General features: G+C 42.3%; 1 protein-coding gene across 9 annotated transcripts in view; it reads left to right on the forward strand.

Moving 5' to 3' along the window:
- The first annotated feature begins 564 nt into the window (after nt 1-564).
- LOC131266296 (actin-binding protein WASF3) overlaps nt 565-22,098 on the forward strand; it is a 28,304-nt gene continuing 6,770 nt past the window's right edge. Inside the window, exons 1-2 of one of the 9 annotated variants that reach the window (XM_058268750.1) lie at nt 565-603; nt 1,667-2,356. The gene's annotated coding sequence lies outside the window, so the exon portion shown is untranslated. Of the gene's footprint in view, nt 789-1,666; nt 2,357-22,098 lie in introns of all 9 variants that reach the window. The other 8 variants (XM_058268751.1, XM_058268745.1, XM_058268749.1 and 5 more) reach the window with 8 other exon arrangements.

Raw genomic sequence — 22,098 nt, forward strand, 5'->3', positions numbered from 1 at the left:
TTATAAACTGGCGAAGTAGGCGTGTATCAAGTTACTCGTGTCTTTTGTCCACCATGTGCGCATGTATCGATCTACGCTTGGTTTTTTTTCGTGTAACGGTAACGACGAAACGATCGAGAAAAGTAAATGCTAAAATAATGCAATGGTATTCGGGTATCGGTTCGCGTGGTGATCGGTGATGAAAATGTATTTGCCCATCGCTTCGTGTACTTCATGTGCTCGTGTGCTCTTTACGCTCGCGGGCTCCTTTCGCTCGCGGGCTCCTTGCGCTCGCGGGCTCCTTTCGCTAGCGCGATATTTGAAGAGCGAATCGGTCGCTGCGGAGCAGCCTGATTTTAAGTAAGGAGCGCGCTCAGTAAGGTGAGCGATGCGATTAAGGTAGCTCTTTCGCTCGCGACCCAACACTAGTTAGAATTTGTCAGATGGGCTTCAAATCTGTAGAATCCGTCAATTCGAATCTTTAGAATCCGTCTAGGGATCGAATCTTCGGGTCTTCCGAGTCCCGATTCTGCCAACACTAGTTTTATGTCAAACGGCAACGCAACTACTCGAGTTCTTCGTCGATAGAGGCGTTGTGCGAAAGGAACCGTTCGTCTTCGAGAGGTAGAGAAGAAAAATACCAAAATCCCTCAAAGTAATCCAGTGGAGGTCGAATTGAAACTGAATCTTTGTCCCGTAGACCACACCGTTCACGCAGTGCAGGGTAGGAAACTACGGCAAACCGTACGTCGACGTCATCTGCGCGTAAGAAAAGTGCCCCACACGAAGAAAAGGTGCTGCACGGGAAGGTGGTTGTCATTCGGCAGGAATTTTAGATCTTCCCGTAGTTCCTTCAGCCCCCGACGGGCGTTGTTGTTTTTTTTTAATTGTTTGTGTGCAGAGCTAGAAAAAGGAATCACCGTGCGGGGTGTGTTGTTGGCAGTAGCCGGAGTCGAAGCAATGTGCCACCGTGTGCAATAAATGCTGCATTACACCCCACGAGCCGAAGGGCGGGGGATTTTTGCTGGAATTATGCTCGTGAATCATAGCAGTGGCGTAGTGTAGGTGCCGCACAGTTTGCGGTTTCGCTGGCGCGTTGCGACCGACGGGTGCCTCAGACAAGCGTTGCAGCAGAAGTAGCATTTTTACAGGTGAAGAAAGCACTAAGGGAACCTCCGCACCGTTTCACCCCATGGGCTTTGCTTGGTGTGTGGTTGTGTGTGGGGTGCGACGGAGGATGAGAAAACAAAAGTGCTGAGGGGCTTTTATGGCCGGAGAGGATGATCGGTCAAGATACAACCTACAGCTTCCGGTTTTCTGATTCACTTTGCCCTGCTGCCCTAGGTGCGGATTTGTCATCGAAAACGTCAGCAGCAGGACGTCGGTGCAGTAGAATAAAAAAGAGGGAGAAAAGTAGCGGCTTGAGCGAGGGTGCGAGAAGAGGTAGAAGCTGTTGCGCACGCAAGTGTGTGGCACGAGGGCAACGGCGCAGACAAAAGAGGGATAGTATTGCCTGCCCAAACACGGTGACAGTCCTTTCCCGTAGCGACGCAACAATGATAACAACAACGCCAGTCATCAAGTGTGCTCTGCGTTTATCAATGCTTGTAGATTCGTTCGGTTTTCGGTAGCCTATAGCTACATCATCTTTGATTGTCCCTTCTAAACATTTTACTTATTATCATAGCTCCTTCGTGGCATTCGCCTAAAGTGAGTGCTCAAACATCCATCATCTTCATCCGTGTTAAAAAGCACGTCTTTCCTACAAACAGGCATCTCCGATACGTCACAAGCGGCAGTGTTGTGTATGTGCATGAGTGTTCGTGTGAAAATCGTAATGAAAATCGAAATCGGCATCGATACTACGGCGCCGTAGCCAAGGAAACGCCAAGGGCTGGTGGGGGGTTTCGTTCGGAGTTTGAAATCGGGCCTCGCGGGGAAGCAAGAGAAGTGAATCTGTATTTTAATGGTGCAGCGCGTGGCAAACCGGAAATCAGCATCCAACCGTACGCTCGTTTCCACAGTTTGAGAAAGCAGCGAAACAAAGCAAAGGCGAAGAAACGCCTCTAAAACACCCTAAGGAGTTTGCAAAGATTGTGTATGCAAAGGAAGAAAAAAAAACGCCCGGCCTACTTTTCTGGCACAAACGTCAGACGGTATCAGTGCGCGGTTTGACAGGTGCGACCGTCAAAACGCAGCCACAAAACTAGTGAAGAAATCGGAAACCAGTTTTCAGGTTTTTTAAAGAAGCCTCGTTCCCGTAAAGTGCTCTAGCGGCTCCGAAGACAAACGGAAATTGTACAAATCACATCTCTCTCGACATTCGAAGCAATCTAAGCCCCAGCCAGAATACGCCCAGCAACAACGATGAAAAAATGTAAGTATCTTCGTAAATGGCGTAACTACATTCGAGCGACAAATCCACCCTCCTGCACCTCCGTCCACGTACACACACGAGGAAGCGCGCGCGCGCGCGCGTCCGAACACTGTACTTGCCTCTACCGGCTTTTTTTATCAGGTTGGCCACTTCCGGCTGCCGAGGGCCATGTACCCGAGCTATTCTCGGTGTGCTATGCACGGTGAGAATAATAATGTGCCGCAACTGCGGATGGACACGAAAACAAACGATACTCCCAGGAACATTCCAAAGACCCTTACTCACTGTGGGGTATTTGGTTGATATAGCACACTTTAAAATGTTTATCACGGCGTACAGTACAAGGTATAGAAGAAAAATATGGGGTGCTGTGTAGAAGTATGGGGAAGAATTTGGAAGTACCATAAATATACCAAGTAAATTAAATCAAAGCTTAATATTTAGATACAATCTCTGATATGATAATTTTGAATAAAACATAGAATCAACTAAATTTTTAAATTACCAAGTGTTGAATGACCTTTAATGGAGTAATCATAGCTCGAGATGGGAAGAACAACTCTTGCCAGCAGGAGTCGATGTACATCTGAATCTCGTGAAACCTAATGCAGTGTGGTAGAGGCTTTTGTCCATCTCGTCGCATAAGTTACGCGACGGCCACGTTAGCCAGCTTTGGATCCACAAAGGCGTATTGACACGGAGAAACGTAAGATGTATCTCTTCCCATCCGATGCCCCGACGACGACTTGAGAAACATTCAGTGGGCGATTTAATAACAGTTGTTCGTTCCAAAAGCAGGCTATCGGTTTTAAAAAGTCTCCAAAAATATCGTAGCCGTCGCCGAGAAAGCAATAGCCTTTTTAGGAATGGATGCCCCCTCATTACGCCCCCATGTGGCCGATTGCACAGAAAACGAGACCAAATTAGTTTCGCAATCATTTCCCGGGCATCATGGATCCACTAACGGTTGGCCTAAGTGACCGTATTGGATGTTTTTTTTCGACTTGTTAACTGTTGTATGTCGCCGGATGGAAATGCTTTAAGGTGGGTTATCAAATTTTGCAAAAATATTATACTTCAAGTGCGAGTACGGTCTGAGCCATCTTTGCTACTCGTAGCCTAAGTCATCAATTACTCTCAATTGGCTTGACATTGATGCACCCGGACATGTGTGAAGATGCGAACAATTGGAAATCAAGGCATAATGCTTATCATATGACCTCCAATTAGAGCGACACACATTCTAGGATGCGGGATACGAATACCAGCATAAAAGTTGCGGAGGTAATATCGATGACCAAAGCAAGGTTCTGCTTTGTGAGTTCTTTCAGCACTAGCGTTTCAGTTATGTTATGTGTTTTACAAAAGATTACATATCATTACTATTTGTAACCATGTAAAAATGTACCGTTTGTCAGAATACGTATCTACCACATAATGTCTGCCCTTTTAACTTCATCTCTCTGGATGATCGGTATTGTTTTTCCCCCGGTTCCCTTGCTCAGGCATACGTTTGCCAATATGACGCGCGGTTCCTTAACAAACTGTGGGTGCATAATCAGCGCATTTTCTTCTTTTCCCCTGGGGAGAAAATATTCCTGCTGCTATTGCCGCTCTACCGACCAGCATGGTTCCCTTTTTCTGCACCCCAAAAGGGGGAAAACTTCAGGGAAGATAGCAGAGTCGCACCAATACACATGTGAAAATGCCTTTCGTGCGCCCGTTATCTTGCGTTAAGAATGCGAATAGTTGTGTGTCTGTTGGGTTTTCTTACGGTCTGCTGATAACGAGCCCTCCTCGTCCATATCACTGGACTCGAGTCGGTTATTCTTAGCACTGAAGGTCTTATAGGAAGCAAGGGAAAAGGGGCTCTTTTAGCGTATTTCACGTTGATAATTGTGTGTGCTTGTTAAAATTAAGCTACATGTGCGGTTTGCTGCTAACTGCGCTTCGAAGTTTAGTCGACTGGCCATATTTTGTTCGAATAATATGTTTTTCCCAGTCAAATGGCATAGAACACTCAGGACAGAAACCAGAAGACAAAGATGATTTCAGTATAATTTCTCTTGAACGATCTTGAATGTTTGCAGCAGATGTTAGCTCACGCTCTGCGTCGTGATCAACTCGAACCGTTCAACCGTCTTGTGGCGTCGTCAGCTTCTTGAGTTTTTCATCACCATTCCCAAAGCCCGGGAAAGAAATTGCGAGAAAAATTAAACGACAAGTGTGGTGTGGCTCACAGCTTGGCGTTTTCAAATGTTTTCGCATGTCCCATTTTGATGGAAACGACGACAACGGTGGAGTGTTTATTATTTTAAGCAATCCGCAAGAAGGGAACCCCTTTTCCGGACGTCTAATCGTCGTTAGAAACGTGAGTTTTTGTGTTTTTTTTTCTTCCTTTTTTTCGCGACCAAACTCATTCACGCGCTTCACGCAATCTTCAATTCGACCATGCAAAGATCATTATTTCGGTCTTGCTCCACACACGTCCCCAAAAAGAAGTAGCCCAGGAACGGGAAGAAAAAACTTTGCGACATTTGTGTTCCTTCGCTGGTGTTTTTCTTCTTCCGTCCGTTTTCCGAGATCGTTTCCTCAGTCACGGAATTTCGTGGCGTGGAAAAAGAATAACAATAAAAACTGAGCTGAGCTTAATCTCGCATCCAACGTAACGGTTCGTTTTTCATCACATGAGCCAAAGAGGGCACAGGGAGACGACCCCCCCTCCCCGCCAAAGGGAGATGAGAGTTATTTTGGACAACAAAAATGGGAGGGAAAAAATGCTGGCTTTCCTCTCGCGCACACTTCAACCAAAGGTGGTGGAACATTTTTTGGAACAGGAATCTCAATTCAAAACACATTCCGCGTGGCGCGCAGCGAAGGGAATTTACCCCCCAAAACTTCAATTGTTCCATCAACGCGGGAACGTAATGAGGGAAAACCGTACTTTGAAGGGTGGGTGCCCCCTTATTGAACATGGGGGAGGAAAACGCCCGGAACCACCCGAAAACTCTGGCACTCGACAAATGTGCGTCACTTTGGAGCGGTTGAGAAAACTTTTTCTCATGCACAAGCGCATTTTTCCGCCACCCAGACCGAAAGGAAATTATTGCTGCAGCGGTAATGACGATTTGCTGGGTTTCTGGTTGAAGTTCAAGCGCACAGATGGAACCGCTTTCGGCTTCGTACCATTGTGTTTCTGTCGATTGGTGGACTGTGGGAAACTGTGCTCTCATTTAGGGTGTGTTGGAAAGTCTTCTATCCAACTATTAGATTGTCTATTACCAAATTGCAGCACGCTTTAAACAGAGCATTGCTGGGAGATCGTGATAAATGTAACATTTCAGTAGCTCATATTTACTCAAATCTTCTGCTTCCTTCCGCCCCAATAGTCTGCCTTCAAGTTGTGTACGTATTGTTTACCTTTCAAAAGCAAGTTAAGTTTATCGATTAGCGACAGAATGTTAATTTCCATCCACACACTAAACAGGTAATTGGCCCGACAAACAGCAATTAAGCAAACATGGCTCGATTTTTATCACTTGCGTCCGTGTATCGTGTTGTTGAGATAAACGGCGAAGCAGCCATGTTTGATTTGCTGTTTTTTAATCAAAATCTCCTCTACCAACCATTTTACACCGAGAAACTCTTATCTCAAGCAAACGTATCGACAATTTTGTTGACGTTGCGTTGAGTCATCAAGGCGTTGTTTCTAATAGATGACTTTTTTTTTCGAAGGAGGAACCTGCAAACCTACACCAAGGAATGAATCGATCCTATTCAGTTTGAAATACGATCGCGATAGGCAAAAGCTAGCCACGGGCAGCAGATTATTGGGCGGCTCCAAAAGTAAACAAAAACTGCATCCACAAATAAATAATGCCGATCGTTCAATATCGAACGAGGCGGAAAATGAAGCATCGTGATGAATCATAAAACAAAAACTACACAGTCAAGAGTGTGCTGCTTGTTGTTTGGGCAGAGGAGGAAGGAACCAGAAGATGATGGCGGACATGGCGCAACATTTGACATGATTAAACTCATCTGGTCCCCAGACGGTTGGGCGTGTTTATTTAGATTTCCCGCGATGGTGTATGCGCTTTTCGTGTTTATGTTTTATTCTCCGGGGCGCAAGCATGATACAGACTGCTAATGTCTTAATGCCCATTCGGTAGTCCTCCGCGATGGGTGCATGATAACCGATTTTCATGTATAATTTATGGGGGTTTTCCAAATGGGTGCATGTTTTGTTTTGCCACACACGAAGCTGCATCCATTTTTAAAATTGTGGTTCGTTTTTTTTTAGAACTTGATTCATTTATAACGGAATAGCATAGATTTCGGGATCCTTATGTTTATATTAAATAATCAATATTTACAGGATAATATTTAATTTATTAACTTTTGAATATTCTTCTTAAGAAAACTGTTATATATTGTTTATTTTGATCAAACTGCAAGTACCTTTTGAGAACTATTACCCCGATGTTTAACCTAATGAATTGTATCATCAACTTGTTACATGAGCTAGCGATACCGATGTTTGTCGATAAGCAAACAGGTGTAATACTGTTCACCCCATGCGGAGTAACACGAACAACATGGAAACTGTGCTAACTGCACCGTCACAACTTCTCGAAGACCTTCGACGATACCTGCGCACCCTTTCGCTCGTTCTTGGTAACTTTTTCGAATCGGGCTGTAAAATCTCGCTTCTCTCCACGGCATTACGACCAGCTTCCCCCCTTCCACTTTATTGCCGTACACTTGACGTGTTTCAACTGTGTCACCAAGGTCTCGAGGAGCGACAGAAGGGTGGGTTATTATGTTGAAATCGGGTGGGGAATGTGAAGTGAACTGGAACGTAAACTACAATTCACAACCTTTCGTCGTTCGTGCTCCGCACTCGCCTTCCCTTTTTGCCGAAGTCAAGAACACTGCGGGCAACCTGAACGCAAGGCAAAAGGAACCCAACTTAATTCGATTGATTTAACGAATTATGCACACCGACCGAAAAAGTGGTACGGCAGCTAAAGGGCGCGGTGCATAACACGGGAACATTGGAGGTGTAAACTGCACCGGCAAAACTCCATGGCGCTGAAAGATTGTTGTTAAGTTCTTCCCACCACCATCACCACCATAATCTCTTACCAGTCAGTGCGCGTTAGCTGATAGTGTGGCTGTTCTATCTCGTCCTTCTTCCGTTCGCTTTGTGTTGGCTACCCCACTCTCGGCGGCACACGAGATCATAATTTGCGCCATCATCTGCCGCGATAATTCCGTCGTAATTTACACTCAAACCCGCCCGACACACCCGTCACCCTCGGGTCGCTTGCGCAGTTTGTTCGCTTTCGAACCCAAAGTACACATCTAAAAGCAACATTTGCATTTTAATCTCGGCGCGATCCTTGGGACGCAACGCGGCTGTGTGTTTTCTGTGTTCGCCAACAAAATGATTCCAGTTGGTTTCTTAGTGGCGCTTGTTGTAAGGTTTTTGTTTTTTTTTTTGCGACATTTTTGCCTTCGCGAGTGTGGCCGAACGTTCACTGGAAAGCGAAATAAATCCCATATTTAAGAGTTGCAGCTGAAACGCCGCAGCTAGTACGCCATTTAAGAGGCAGATTTTACGACACGGTACAAAAATAGCACACTATTGCGCGCGGAAGCCGTTTAGGGAAGAAAGCGTTGGAAATTTAAATTTCACAACTCACAAAACCGCAATGCCATCAATTGAAACAGCGTGGGATGCCAATGCCTTTCTCCGTGGGCTTTCTTCTTTCTCAGTTCAGTCTCTAATTATCCCACTTCGGGCCTGAGAAGATGCGATCCGTGGAAAGCGAATGCTCCAGTTTCGCTGCAAAACGCGGAAGCAGTTGCGAAACAATAGCCATTTAAATTCCCTTCATTTGAGCCGCGGGTTGCTTCCGTCGTCGGTCATGAAATTGTGGAAAACTGAGCGGAACGTGTGCCTTCCAAATTGAATTTCGATAGTCTCGTCTGGAGGTGTTTTTTTGTTTGTCGTGGGATCCCAAAGTGCCTTATGGGTGGATTAGTTGTTGCACACGATGTATCTTAGCGATGGAGCAATGGTTTTAAAGAAGGGGATTATTTTGTGTATTTTGCTTAGTTTGGAATCCTTACAAAATTAGTTAACACTAGAGTGAGTACATTGCTTTGGAATCTTGGTCGAATGATTTTTCATGGGTCATTTTGACCCCTTATTTTCAAAACGATATAACTTCACTGTTTTTGAAGATTATTCAAATCTGTAAACTGTTACTTTTTAGTACATTTGTTGACTATCTTTTGCTGTTTTTAAGGTTTTGATTGATGTACCACTTCATCATTCCGTCAGCTCGGTTTAAAATAAAAAAAGAGAGATGTGAATCGAATTTGAATCCTTTTCAACTTTTATTTTTTTCAAAATGTATCATGTAAATTTAGAAAAAAAGTGTGTGCTAGAAATATAATGAATAGTATAACAAATATACTAAAAAGTAACAGTTTACGGATATGAAAAACTTAAAAATAGTGAAGTTATAGAGTTTTACAAATAGGAGTTAAAATGACACTTTAAAGGTATTCTAGGGCTAGTTAAGCATTTTTGTTTTAGATTTTAAGAAAAGCCTTTTTAAAAATATTTAGCCGTTTTCGAGATATTAAAATAAAACATTGCGTTGGGGTCAAAATGACCTCAATTTTTTATTCTAGTGTTAAAATAAAAGTCCCACTAGTTGTGTCAAGCAAATAATGCGACAACATTATACGGAAAGTTACCTTCGTCAATTGTGCCGGATGCACTTTACCTTGGATTAGGTGTCCTTTACAGTACCTCACACCGGTTTTAATCTGCTCAACGAAAAGAAAACCCGTGAAGAAAAATGCCAACGCACCGCCATGTAACCTACTTAGCCAACATTATGCTGCACCTTGCTCGTACTTCGATGTTGCGTGAAAATGGGCCGTCTAGAGGTTGTGCTGACATTATCCATTGTGTTTTTTTACTCGTCTAGCGCAAACCACTCCACCTGTGTACCCGGTCTAGAACAAGCCGAAGTCGACAGCAAAACACGACGCGGTGCCCCTCTGCTTAATGGAGCATGAAATTATGTTGACAGTTTGTGTGGCCAGCGTGTTTTCCAACCTGGATCGAACGTAACGGAACGTAACCGAAAGAGCACAACGGGACGGTAAGGCGGCTAAAGATAGGGAAGAATAATAATTGATAGAACGCCACTCCATATGCAAACGAGGGCTGAACGAAAAAACACACTCTAGTAGAGAAAATCCGGCCCGGGAAACAACTATAGACCGAAATATTCGTCTTCCGGACGCAACATAATCTTGCAAAAGGTCAACTGGTGGCACACAACCACCGACCGTGCGCACTATCGTATCACATTCATTCCGTTGCCCTTAAAGATAGCGACCTGACCAGATCCTAGTACGGCACAAGCAGACACACACACACACACATACACTCACGCTAACGGTGAAGACTCCGAGCGCCGACTGCATTAGGCCGTCTGCACGAGGTCAGCTCGTAATGTGAAAAGTTTATCAAACCAAAAGCATTAACCGATGCATTAACAATGTTCCGTGTCTTTGTCCGTTCCGGGCCGTGGTTGCTCATCCATGTTGCTTTCCGCCGGCTGTAAGAAAGATTTCGACGAAAGATGCGTCAGCGATGATGTGACGATCGACGAGCAATGGAAATGAATGGAGAAATGTTGTGGAAGGAACAGACAGACAAGTGATAAAGTTGTCGATCAGTGCGCGCGCCCTCCGACCATGAAGTTGCGCCATGTGTGTTCAGTTCGGATTGGTACAGTGCTGGGCTAAAATCAGGCGCATCTTGTTTATTTCTGGGAATGAATACTATTACATATTTATACTGCAAATATTTAAAATATACACTTTTATGCGTTTGCCGATTAATTATTTTATTTGTTTCTGATTTTATATGAGCTAAATGTATCTTTTCGAAAATAAAAACAAGTGAATAATTTGTCAATTTATTTATACCTATCGCGACGAAACTGAGAGTTAAAAGAAAACTTCCCTAAAGGTGCAGGTAGCGGATAGCAACTTTCATTCATGGGAAACTTTTATTCGTCTTCATTTCAATTGACTGAAAGTTTCAGAGCTTATCACACGTATACACGACTCACCACAAATTAACGCTAACTGTCAACCAGCAACGATGAGACGGTTAACAAACTATTCAAAATTGTAAATGAGCTATATTATGGCCTGATAGGCCTGAAATTCGTTTTAATTGTGTATGCATTTTTTCCAAATTTTTGATCAAATTCATAATTACATATTCATAATTTTAAATTTAAGGTGTTCAGATGTCCGTTTAATTATCGCTTTTAAGTATCAACGATGTGTAACTAAAAGCCAAATGGTATCGACATATTGCAGTAGATATAAACTATCTTTACACTTTTATTTCATATATTTTACAAAAAAAAATTAAATGCGTGACAGTACGATAATGGTTTAAATCTTCGACGCAATGTGTTCGCGTCCAAATCTTTTGCTCACCACTGTACCCGCACCAACGGTCCAGAGCAAGACTCGTAGTGAGAAAATAGATACTTGCATGCGTCATTTAGCCCACGGTCGACATCGATGATGTGTCCATTGGTCCGTGCGATGTGTTACGCGGGGGAAGGAACTACCACTAAAACTGGTCAAGGTGTGGGTTATGGGGGAGAAGATCGTGCGTGATGCATTTTAACATTGAAAACCATTAGGCCGTTCACTCTAGATTCACTTTTAAGCCGCGTGAACTAACACACTGCCGCATTATTGGGATGGTTATGGGCGGGGTTGCGATGCGTTAAGTTGCGCCAAACATACTTTGAAATGGATGGATGGGGGAAAAATGAAAAATGGAGCACATTTTTTAAACTGAAACACATTTTGTAAGAAAGCTGGAACACATACAAAACGTTAAAACTTATCGATGCAGTTTACTTCACTCTCGATATTCTCCACACCCATGCATGGTCCTTGGAGGGTGTTACCTTTTTTTCTTTGCTATTTGGCCATCCAATTCTCAGTGGCTGTTTAAATGGACATCGAACACGCCTTCACGCTGCGAGTAACACGCGAATGAATTTTAAAAAAAAGCGGCCCTGCGATCGATAAGCTCCAGTTACCGTCAGTTACGAGTTGGCCCAATGTGCAAATTACTACAAACAAAAATGCTTTTGTGAGATAAAACGTTTACGCTACTAGAAGGAGGAAATTTATGTTCATATTTATATGCTCCAAGTTGGATTTTGTTTTCTTCTTTCCATTTAAAGTGTGAAACTAACATTTTGATAATTTTTAAACCTTTTTCATACAACTTCTCAACAAGTTTCGTTTTGAGAAGCGAAAACTGTTGCACATGATTATTGTTTCTAATTATTTTTCTCGTACATCATTGTTTTGAATCTTTAATAATTAGATTCAATAGTTATTTTTTCTCCTTATATACAGTGCAACATTTTGCACACGTTTGCACACATGAAAGCAACTGCAAAGTTATTTTTGATGGAGGAGTCAAACAGTTTAACAGCAAAATGGAGCAGATTAATAGACGCAGCAAGCCATTCAACGAACTGTTTATGTTTGTGATTCATAAATCACATGAATTGGGTGTAGATTATTTCTGTTATTAGTTATGTTATATTTGTATAAATTTTCTTGGTTTTTGTATTGGGCAAATCTCTAATAATATACCACTCTGGTAAAGTCTTCAATTAAGGATGAAATTTGCCTCGTAAAATAACTGAAGAAACGATACTTTTGTATATTTTTACATACATTCCCCATTCCTTGGTGGTCTTGGTAAGTAAACCTAATCGGTCAACAAGTGCTCCGAGGTACCATACGTTCATAGGGAGACGCACGAGCCGACGATTTGTTTACATTTATGAGGTTAGGTTATAGACCCCCCCCCCCCCCCCCCTTCCCTCTCCCGACTGCGGACTTCGTCCGTCCACGGTTTAGTGTTACAACCGTCGCGTTCGCGTATGGCGTTGCACTCCGGTGGGCTCCCGACGAACAAAGTTGCGCGACGGCGAGTTTAGGAGCAACAATTTCCATACAAAACGCCCGGGCGATGAAAGTGCTACCCCAGTGCTCCTCTCCGCGAGTCTATACTTGCAAGCGGTAGCACAACATCGCGAACAAAACACCGCGACGAAGCGATGCATCAGGAAGAATTTCCTCAGCCCACCCCTGTTCGACCCATACTTGCAGATAGAACTGCAACACGGAAAGGTTCGGACCAAGGCGCATTAAACAGGGTAGGTTTGGTAAATGTCGTTGAACTTTTCAAACCATAAAAACCCTGAAGTTGAATCGGAAAATTGATTCATATCAAAACTTAACCATGACTACGATGAAGGCACTTAAAAAATGAGTTATATTAAATACCAATGAAATCAGTTTTCTTAACTACCAGTATTTTCTTTGTATTGCTGCGTTAAACGCAGTAAAGGACTTTCTTTCGCGCTTCTCAGGCGAAATCAAACTTCGCAGGAAGTTCTTGAACTTCTTGCTTCAGCGTATATACTCGATCAATAGGTTGAAAATTAGCACTGCACTTGTTTTATCTTGAGCAGTTGAGATAACGTAACGCTATGATGTTCTTTGTGTACGGCTGGTCAACATTATTGTTTATTGATTACAGCGAATGCGAAAAACCAAGACAATCGCTATACATTTCTCATATCATGATTCATAATGTAAAGAAACAAAATATTATGTCAAAAACATGGATCTTCTATCGAGCTATTACTTTCAGTCGTAAAAGTGTAGTGGAGAATTAAAAAACACTTTTTTAAGTGACTGAAAGCGAAATAAGTGAACCAGATCCAAATATTGCGCAAAATAGAATCAATGTGTTCAGTTTTATATCAATCATCACTTCAAACACTGCTCATAATTACCAAGCAATGAAGAAAAAATTAAATATTATTTTGGCAATTAATTATGAATTAATCCAAATGTCAACAAAACAACGTAAACCAACCTACAGCTCTATAAGCCTTGGGCAGTTTTGCCTGCTGTCAGCAGAGTTGTTTTGATCTTGCCACCGCTCGCAGAGTGAACTTGCCGTTCACCAAAAATGTGAAGAAAAGAGTAATAAAGCGGCAGTTTCCGTTAATATTCGGTAAGTAAACGTTATTGAGATAGATAATAATCAGAAAGAATCCAAAACTGTGTTAATTTTTGTTCATTTTCTCTTCCAAAGTTCAACGCGAGCAGCAGCGGCGCCAGAAGCTCAAACGCGGCGTCATCGGTGGAATAAAAGTTTGGTGCAAGGAGAAGGCTGATTTTTGCGGTCCCAAGCCTGCGGCTCCAAGTGAACAAACGGTTTGTAAAGTGCTCAAATATATTTGAATAAAAAATGTTCTTTTAATATAAAATTACGTCTCGGGAATTTTTCTTTGTACATGATGACAAAATATTGAAAACATCGCCTCCATTAAAACACCGCGCATTGTATAAAAAACATCGCGTCACGCCGTTTTTGTCACGCGACCTACATATTTCGCGGGTTCCATCAGTACTCTGATGATACCATGAAAAATACTCTTTTGATAGTGCAACATGCGTATTTTTGTTACTCGGGCTGCATTGTGTGAGGTGCATCGTGTGGACATGGCTTTATTTACCGGTATGTGGTGAGAATCCCATCCCCAACATCCTTCCGCCAGAACGCTGCCTGTTCCAGCCCCAAAAAGGTTACAACGTTCCCGTGGCAGAGGATTAGATTGCAGCGATTTGTACGTTTAATTTAATACTACACGGTTCCTGCTTTCACCCTTTTCCAACTCCGGGACGAAAAGCTAGCTCCTCTGTGCCGGGTTGGAGAGTTTATTTATTGACGGGAAGGAAAAATGACAACCGATCTTCCAATTGGCTCCATTGCCTTCGCCGAGTCTGGTGTTAATTGAGTGACATTTGTGTACTCGCGCGGGCCCCACAGCGGAGGTCACCATTCCGAGGTTGATACCCCACTGGAGCACTCCGGATGTCTGGTGTTTATTTTTCGTCCAGGCCAACAACCATTTGCGGTCGAACCACACGCACTGTGTGTGTGTGTTGCAAAGAATGTGCTGAGACGTTTGGTTTCTGAAGGTGATTCGGTCGGGATTTGATAAATGGTACTTCTTTTTAAAATGACTGTACAGTTTAATTTTTTTTTGCGAATTTATGTTCCTAACCCAACACAATGTCACAATGTTTGATAAATCTCATACGATTTACATACCATGATCCTTTCTAATGGGCTATTAGCAGCGATATTTTCCTATAACTAACTAACTTCCATGGAAAAAGCCTCATGTTTGGGAGTACGCAAAGAAACGCAACACAAAACATTTTTCCGACGGATTATACGATGTTTGCCGACGCACGTCATAAATTCTTTCTCCAATTCGGCTAAAACAAATAACCATTTGTCGTGCGGTCGGTCCGATTTTACCGGTCGGATCGTAGAAAGGGCTCATTTCATAAACGTCCAACGGTGGTTGCCTGTTTACACAAGTGTGTAAATCTAAACTAATCTCTGCTCCAAGTTTTCCAGCTGAAAAGGAAACAGAAACGGGTCATGATTCATGGAATCTTTGAACACCGGAGTGGTCTTTCCTTCCAAAACCCCCTGACATTGCCTTTTCTAACGCATTACAGAAATCCCGCGCTCACTACAGATGAGTTATGTTTAGGTTCGTTTTCGCGGTACAACATGAAAGCAGGTCGCCTTTTTCCTCATTTAGCTCCGGTAGGGTGATTTCTAGCCAGGCGATGAAAAAAGAGCGCGTTACAATTTAAAATGCTTTGATCTGCTGTAGTTATGGCCGGGGAAGCACGGGAACCCCTTTTCTTCTAGCCCTGCACGGTCCTGGTTCCATACCTTGGCCAACGTTGAGCTCGTGATCGACATACATTTTTCAAAACTCAATACGGTAATATTAGATTGAGATAGCATAATGATGATGGTGCCGACAGTTATCCAATGTTGGGATCCGAACTTTGGGCCTAAAAATTGTCTTGTGAACTCAATAAGTGTAGTCCGTAGTTTGCCATAATTTTTTTTCGGCTATTTCAAATCAGTCTCAGTCCTCTCATCCTTCGATAAAAAGTGCCAAGAGTGTGCGTTATAATCCCAAAAGCACATAAATAATACAAATCGATTGAAAGTTAGGCCCAAACCCTAGCACCAAATGGAAAAAAACGTAGCAGAACCCCTCTTTAGCGAAATGCTCTGAAAGGCAAACATAATAAAGACTGGAATCAAATCATAAGACGCCGCTGGATAAATGCAGAACCCCCACTTTTAGCTTCCTTCGAGACCTCCGACCGTATCTGCCCGGTTGGCTTTTTAAAAAAAGTTGTGAAGTGAAAGGGAGGAAACCTTTCTCTTCAGACGACCCCGGCAAAAGACTGTCTTTCGGGACACACATGTACCTTCCTATCACGATCGCCCAGCTCTACGCTGGATTCTGAGTGTTTCCAGCCTCAGTGGTCGAATTGGAATTGATTTAATTTATAGGCAGCGAGTAGAGAACTGCACACGACCGACGGTACACGGTTAGGGTTACCCTTCGGCCGTCTCGAGGAGGAGGACTCTCCTTAGCGGCGCTTTAAGTTTTGCCCTTCGGCGAAGGGAGCATCGATCGCAAAAAGCAATAATCGTCTAATGTGAAAGTGGAGAAAAATGTGCAAGCTGCTTACACAACCATTTTTCCCCTCGATGAAAGGAGGGAAAAATGGATAGGAATTCTGGCGATGGAAAGAAAAATGGCATATCCATTCACGCGACGCATTCGTCCATTAATATTACCAGTATCGGATCATGCGGAAAGATAAGCATTTAAAATATATATCTAACACATTATAATATTACATGTTAGATTGTTGCCAATATCCATATTTTGTACAATAATAATACTTCCAAAAATACTGTGCGCATCTCCAGTTTGGTTGCAGTCAGCGAATATAAAAAAAGTTGCTAATCAGAACAAACAAGATACTAAAAATGATGTTAAACCTTCACTAGAGGACCCCTACAAATCGTGTTCTGGAGCTTCCTGGTGATCAGTTGACCACCCCAAATATCTCAGCAAGAGCTAAATGTTGTTATTAATACATGAATGAATTGTTTCGTAATATAGATAATTAATCACATGAACTAGTAAGTTTAACAAGTTGACTGCCAAGCGTTTTTAGCACACTTTTTTAGAACAATATTTTTTAATTTAATTTGTTTAAAACATTAATTAAACCAACCATTTTTGAAGGCTAAGCTAAAACTTAGCTTCCCAAAGAATTGATATAAAATATTAATATATTTTTTATGCTGCATTTTCATTTATTCATGGGTCAAAACTTTTTAGAACTGAGCTTTGCTGTCACCCACTTTTGGGTGACATGGCAGTCAACGTGTTGATAGTTATGAGTAGCAATAAATCGATATGTAACGTGTTAAAAAACAACAACAACCAAACCATTACTCAATCTTTGTTCATCACCTTTAAGAGATGTAAGTTATTTTCTTAGCAACGGTTATCCTGTTATGGAAAATCTCTACGCCTGTAAATATTGTAATAGAAATAAAGTTTCAATATCCTTTTTAAAAAATTGACAATTTCTCTTAACACGTTGAGTACTCACGTCACCCAAAAGTGGGGGACACAGCAGCAAATAGTTCTAAAAAGTTTGTGACCCATAAATAAATGAAAATGCAGCATAAAAACTATAGTAATATTAAAAATACGTTATCTGGGAGGCTAAGTCTTTGCTTGGCCTTCGAAAACCATCGGTTTAACAAATGTAAGAAACAAAATGTATTAAAAAATATTCCACTAAAAAAGTGTGCTAAAAACCCTTGGTACTCTACGTGAATATAAAATTTGAAAGTATGTTATCGACATTATTTACCGAAGGAATTGTTAATGGAAATAAACAAAATCAATACGATTTTCTATTGAGTAAAAAATGACTTAATGCCTCATTTAATGGAGTTGCATGATGTAGACATAAATACTTTTAAAAAAGTACATGTATTAAAAGTCGTACTTTTGTTTAATGGACAGTTTTTTTGCGGATGTTGAATATAGTTGACATTTGCTGACGCATTAATGAAATAACCAACAAGCTGTGGCGTTTCAAGTGATCAGCCAAATACGCCATAGGCCTGTAAAGTTATCTGTCGAATCTCACGCATGCATTAGAAACTACCGGTTTTTGTAAATGTTTACGACCCTTATCAGAGTTTCAGTATAATTTGCGTTTCCTAAGGGGATCAAAAGTATCCGAAGTGAGACATTACGATCCCAGCACATCTAACGACGGGTCGCGGGTTCCCTTTCATTTCCCTTTGGAGTTTCGAATCTCGGGGCGGAGTGTCTAACAGAGTAGATAAGATAAGTGGGTTCTCCGTATCTTCCAGCAGCTAGCCAACCAATGCACCACCTCACCGGCGTCTAAGCTTCTGCGAACAGGCGGATCTTATGGTAGTCGTTATGGATGCAGTCGTAAAGCTACGGTCAGCGCGCGCAGAAGCGAATCTGTTTGAGTGGATTAGCGGCACTGGCTCCACTCGATAGGGGAGTGACGAGAAAAGGCACATTTCAAAGCAAACCGACCGAGTGTCCGTGCTTGAAAGGAAAGTGGCATCAGTGGAGGAAGAAAGGGGCTTGGGTGCAGTTTCCATTGATTTACGCGGCGCAGATCGCGCAGCTGAAGGGTTCCAGTGAAGTGGCTTTTACTCCGCACTACAGAAATCATCCATTTCTTGAAAGGAGAACAAAGCACTCACGCGAAAGTAAAGATTTTTGCAGCGATGATATGATGTATTTTTACTATTCAGTAATTTTGATCAAAAATGAAAACAAGCGTAATAAATTCCTGCAGTTAGTTAAAGCTGCACTCCGGTAAAGCTAATTAAATAAATTAAGAATCCAACAGTGCGTTGGTGTAAACATTTCACATCACATTTCACATATCAAATGAACGAACTTCCTGCCGATATTGCTGCGAACGAATACTGTTCGCTGGAGAAGATCATTTTAATGACTTTCCTAGGAGTCATTAATTTCCTCGCAACCGTTGGACAGGGCGGAAGCTCAAAGAGATACTTAAGCTCGCTCGACGAGTGCGCAAAATGGCGCAGAAATGCACTTCCGTAGATTCCGATCCACTCGCGAGCGTGTGTCGGCTTCTGAAAGGGCATCCGCCAGGTCGACCCTCCGAGCGCGATCGTACGATCAGTAAGCTGCAAATATGCAAACAATTAAACATCTTTATGACATCATCGCTGGAGCAAGGGCAATCCGGACGAGTTGGATTGCGGGATGCTGATGATCGTTCGGCTGCTGCAAAACGCACATAGGAAAACACCAACACTTAACACCGTTGCACAAATAGTGACGAACCCATCCCTCCAGACTGTAACTGTTTAATGTTGTTTATTGCAAGGTGTTAAAGATGTATGTGGTAAGATGGCCGTGGAGCTATGATGAGGTAATCTTTATGATCGACTGCGAACGGAAAAGATCCCTCGCTGCTGATGCCATCGTGCTTCGTTCATGCCATTGTACCAGAGTTTCTTGCAATGTGAACACTTTAAATTTGTTCATAAACTTCACCTTTATCTTTTTATGGGATTTTATTTTATAGTGCATTTCATTGAAGATTAGTCATGGATCCGTTGTGGTCGGTATGATCGTTAACAGGCAATAAAACCCAATGGAAAACGCATTACTTATCACCGTACATTTTTGAAAATGGTCTAAATAAACACTACATAATATGTGGATTTAGAGATGTTTTTGAAGAAAATGTTATCCAGGCTATTTAGAGTTATTTAGAGGCTATTTAGAGTTATTGCGATTTATTCATGAACATTCCGAGATTCAAAGATTATTGAAGCAAATTGAACCCATGTTCTTTAGAGTTATACTTATAATTCTTTCGATTGGATTAATTTCGATTTATTCATGAACCCTCCGAGATTCAAAATTCTAGGCTCTGGACTTCTAGACATTGAATATGAATCTGTTTTACTTCGGAGCTTAGGACCTTCATTTTGCTTTGGACATTAAGGCTCTAATTGTGAAACGTTAAAAATAATTTTGGATATAGCCTTCTTCTTCTCTGCTTAAAGATCTTCCTTGCAATCCAGTACTTTCTTGTGGCATACGTAAACAGTCCGTCCTCTTGTGCAGTTTAAATTTAATTTTATATGCGGCATGCTACCCACGATTTATGCTAAAGCACACGGCTATCCCTGCTATGTTTTCTAGCCATAGCCAGAACTAGGAGTTGAGAAAGAGTCATCAACTACGGATTTTTCCACTACCAATCTTATCACCACAGATTGAATTGACTTGTCTCCCTAGATTTCTCAAAGTCCAGGGCACACGAGAAACACTTCTTTCCCCGCATCGCTCATTATTACCGAAGTATGTGGTGCTCAAAGGTGCACGATAAAACGAGATCAACTGTGTCCGAAGTCTTACCGTTCCAAACGCACGTCCGAGAGCAGAGCACCGGGGACTATGTTGCGCTGCCCGCTGGGTTCAGCAGCAGAAAGCCGGCATCACACACCACCTGGCCAATTATGTGTGGACACGAAACCCGCCCGGCGGGCATTTTCTCTAATCACGTGCATTTCCCGTGCCGTGCCATTCTATATCCAACCACTGCGCGCCTTCGCCCTTCTAATGGCTATAGCCAGCACGGGCCGCCGAGGCACGATCGATCTCTCGCCGGCTTGTTTTGCGAGCACGCCCGATTCTACCGCTCGATTCGCCCAGTCATCAGTCAGGTAACCTACTTTTGCGGATCGCATTTTCTTCGCGCAACGCATTCCGCGATATCGTCGAGCGAGAAAGATTAAAGCCACGAACGGCGGAGATAGTGGAAACGATTAATGCTACACTGCCACCGGCCCCGTTCCGTCTGATGGATGGCAGAAACCGAAGGGACTGTGCTCCGGTGGTTCGTTGGCACCGCTAGCTCGTTTGCTTCGGTCGTTAATGACACATCGGAGCAGTTAGGTTCCAGCCCGGGCCCGATTGGTCAAGTGTTAGAGGATTTGCCTCTATTTCAATTGGACAACGTCGAGAAACTTGTCTTTGTTGCGTTTAACATTTCACCACAGCGAACAACTTGGTTCATACACGTAGACGAAGTAATTAATTTCCTATTGAAATGAAAGTTTTGCCACGCCGCTGACATGGAACTGTCTCTTATCATAGCATCTGCGTGTTTAAGCCACCGGTAGCACGGAACAGGAAGTCGTCTCATCGACAGACTTATTAAATCTAAAAGGGCCTACGTTCGCGTGTGATCCATTTTCTCCACCCAATTACCGGGCGGTTGGGAGGGGGTTGGATGGTGATGATTTTACTTTATCTCCCTTGCGCTTCCGTCGCATCGATCTAGGTTGTAACTTCCTTTCCGGGCAATTTTCTACTCATCCCCATCCCTTGGGCTTTCTAATCAACACGCGCGCGGACGACGACTGTCGGCTGGCTGCCGATCGATAAGTTTGACACTGATTGACTTACCTGAGGACACGCGTTTATTTGTATGCCACATTTGTATGGACCACCTAGGAAACAACGGTGCGTATTTCTTGTGCCGTTTGTTTTCCTTTACACCATCATTCTCCCTTTTTCATTCTACAAATCTCACAAACATGAAACCATGTGTGCGCCTTCGGGTTATGGTTTTCTGTGCGATACACTTATTTTTAGAGGTAATCTTTTCTTTTTTTAAAACCCGGTGCACCCCACAAGTAGCGCTTCAAAGCGAACCCGGGTCGCGTTTAATTATGCCAAATCGCTTTGACAATTTTCGTGCTCACTCTAAAATGGTTAAATTCTTAACCAACACCACTACCAGCACAGTGGCTCAGAGTCTGGTCGTTTGGTTTGACATTTTGTAAAAACTCTCTCTAATCAGGCAAATTTATAAAAAAATAAATATTATGGAAATATTCAGAATTTTTTTTTTAAATAAATGAATTTTTTTACATAAACCACTACATAGTTTTTTTTAACTAAACGGAACTCGTTGGAACCTTATCAAAATGGCATAAATATAACATCTTGAGAAAGTATGCAGATAAAATTGACTGCGTGAACTTGGACTTTAGGAGTTATCTTTTATATATTTTAGTTTTTTTATGTAAGGAGTTTTGTGTACATTGAAAACTCGACCAATACTGAACCGTCGTTTTAGAAACTTTCCACACATTAAGTTTGAGCACTGCAGATGTTGTTGAAGGTTGATCAGTATTTTTTAATAAAGTTATCTAAATTTTACAATTGAAGCTTCCTAATATACATACAATAAGCATGTACACATAAGTCAAGGTGTATCTACCAAATTTATACAACACGGGGAACTCGATGAATAATCAACCATTTCAAATATGCCGTTATTGTGACAATTAAATTCAAAGATAACTTTCAAGTAAAGAGTTATAACCATGACTCTTTTTTCGATGCCTTCTACTCATTGTAAGCTTGTAAGCCCTGGGGTTCCTGGGTTCAACCAAAAGTTGAATCTTCATCTCTGTTTACGCCTGCAAACTAGGCGTGATACTGTACGCTAAGGAACGGTTTGTAGGCTCAGGATATTGCATGGAAATTCAAGGAAAAGTAAAAATGGTAACATATTTTATAAATATCTTCTTCTTCTTCTTGGCGTAACGACCTCTTGGT

Source organism: Anopheles coustani, chromosome 2, assembly GCF_943734705.1.
Source record: "Anopheles coustani chromosome 2, idAnoCousDA_361_x.2, whole genome shotgun sequence".
In the NCBI taxonomy this organism is placed as follows: Eukaryota; Metazoa; Arthropoda; class Insecta; order Diptera; family Culicidae; genus Anopheles; species Anopheles coustani.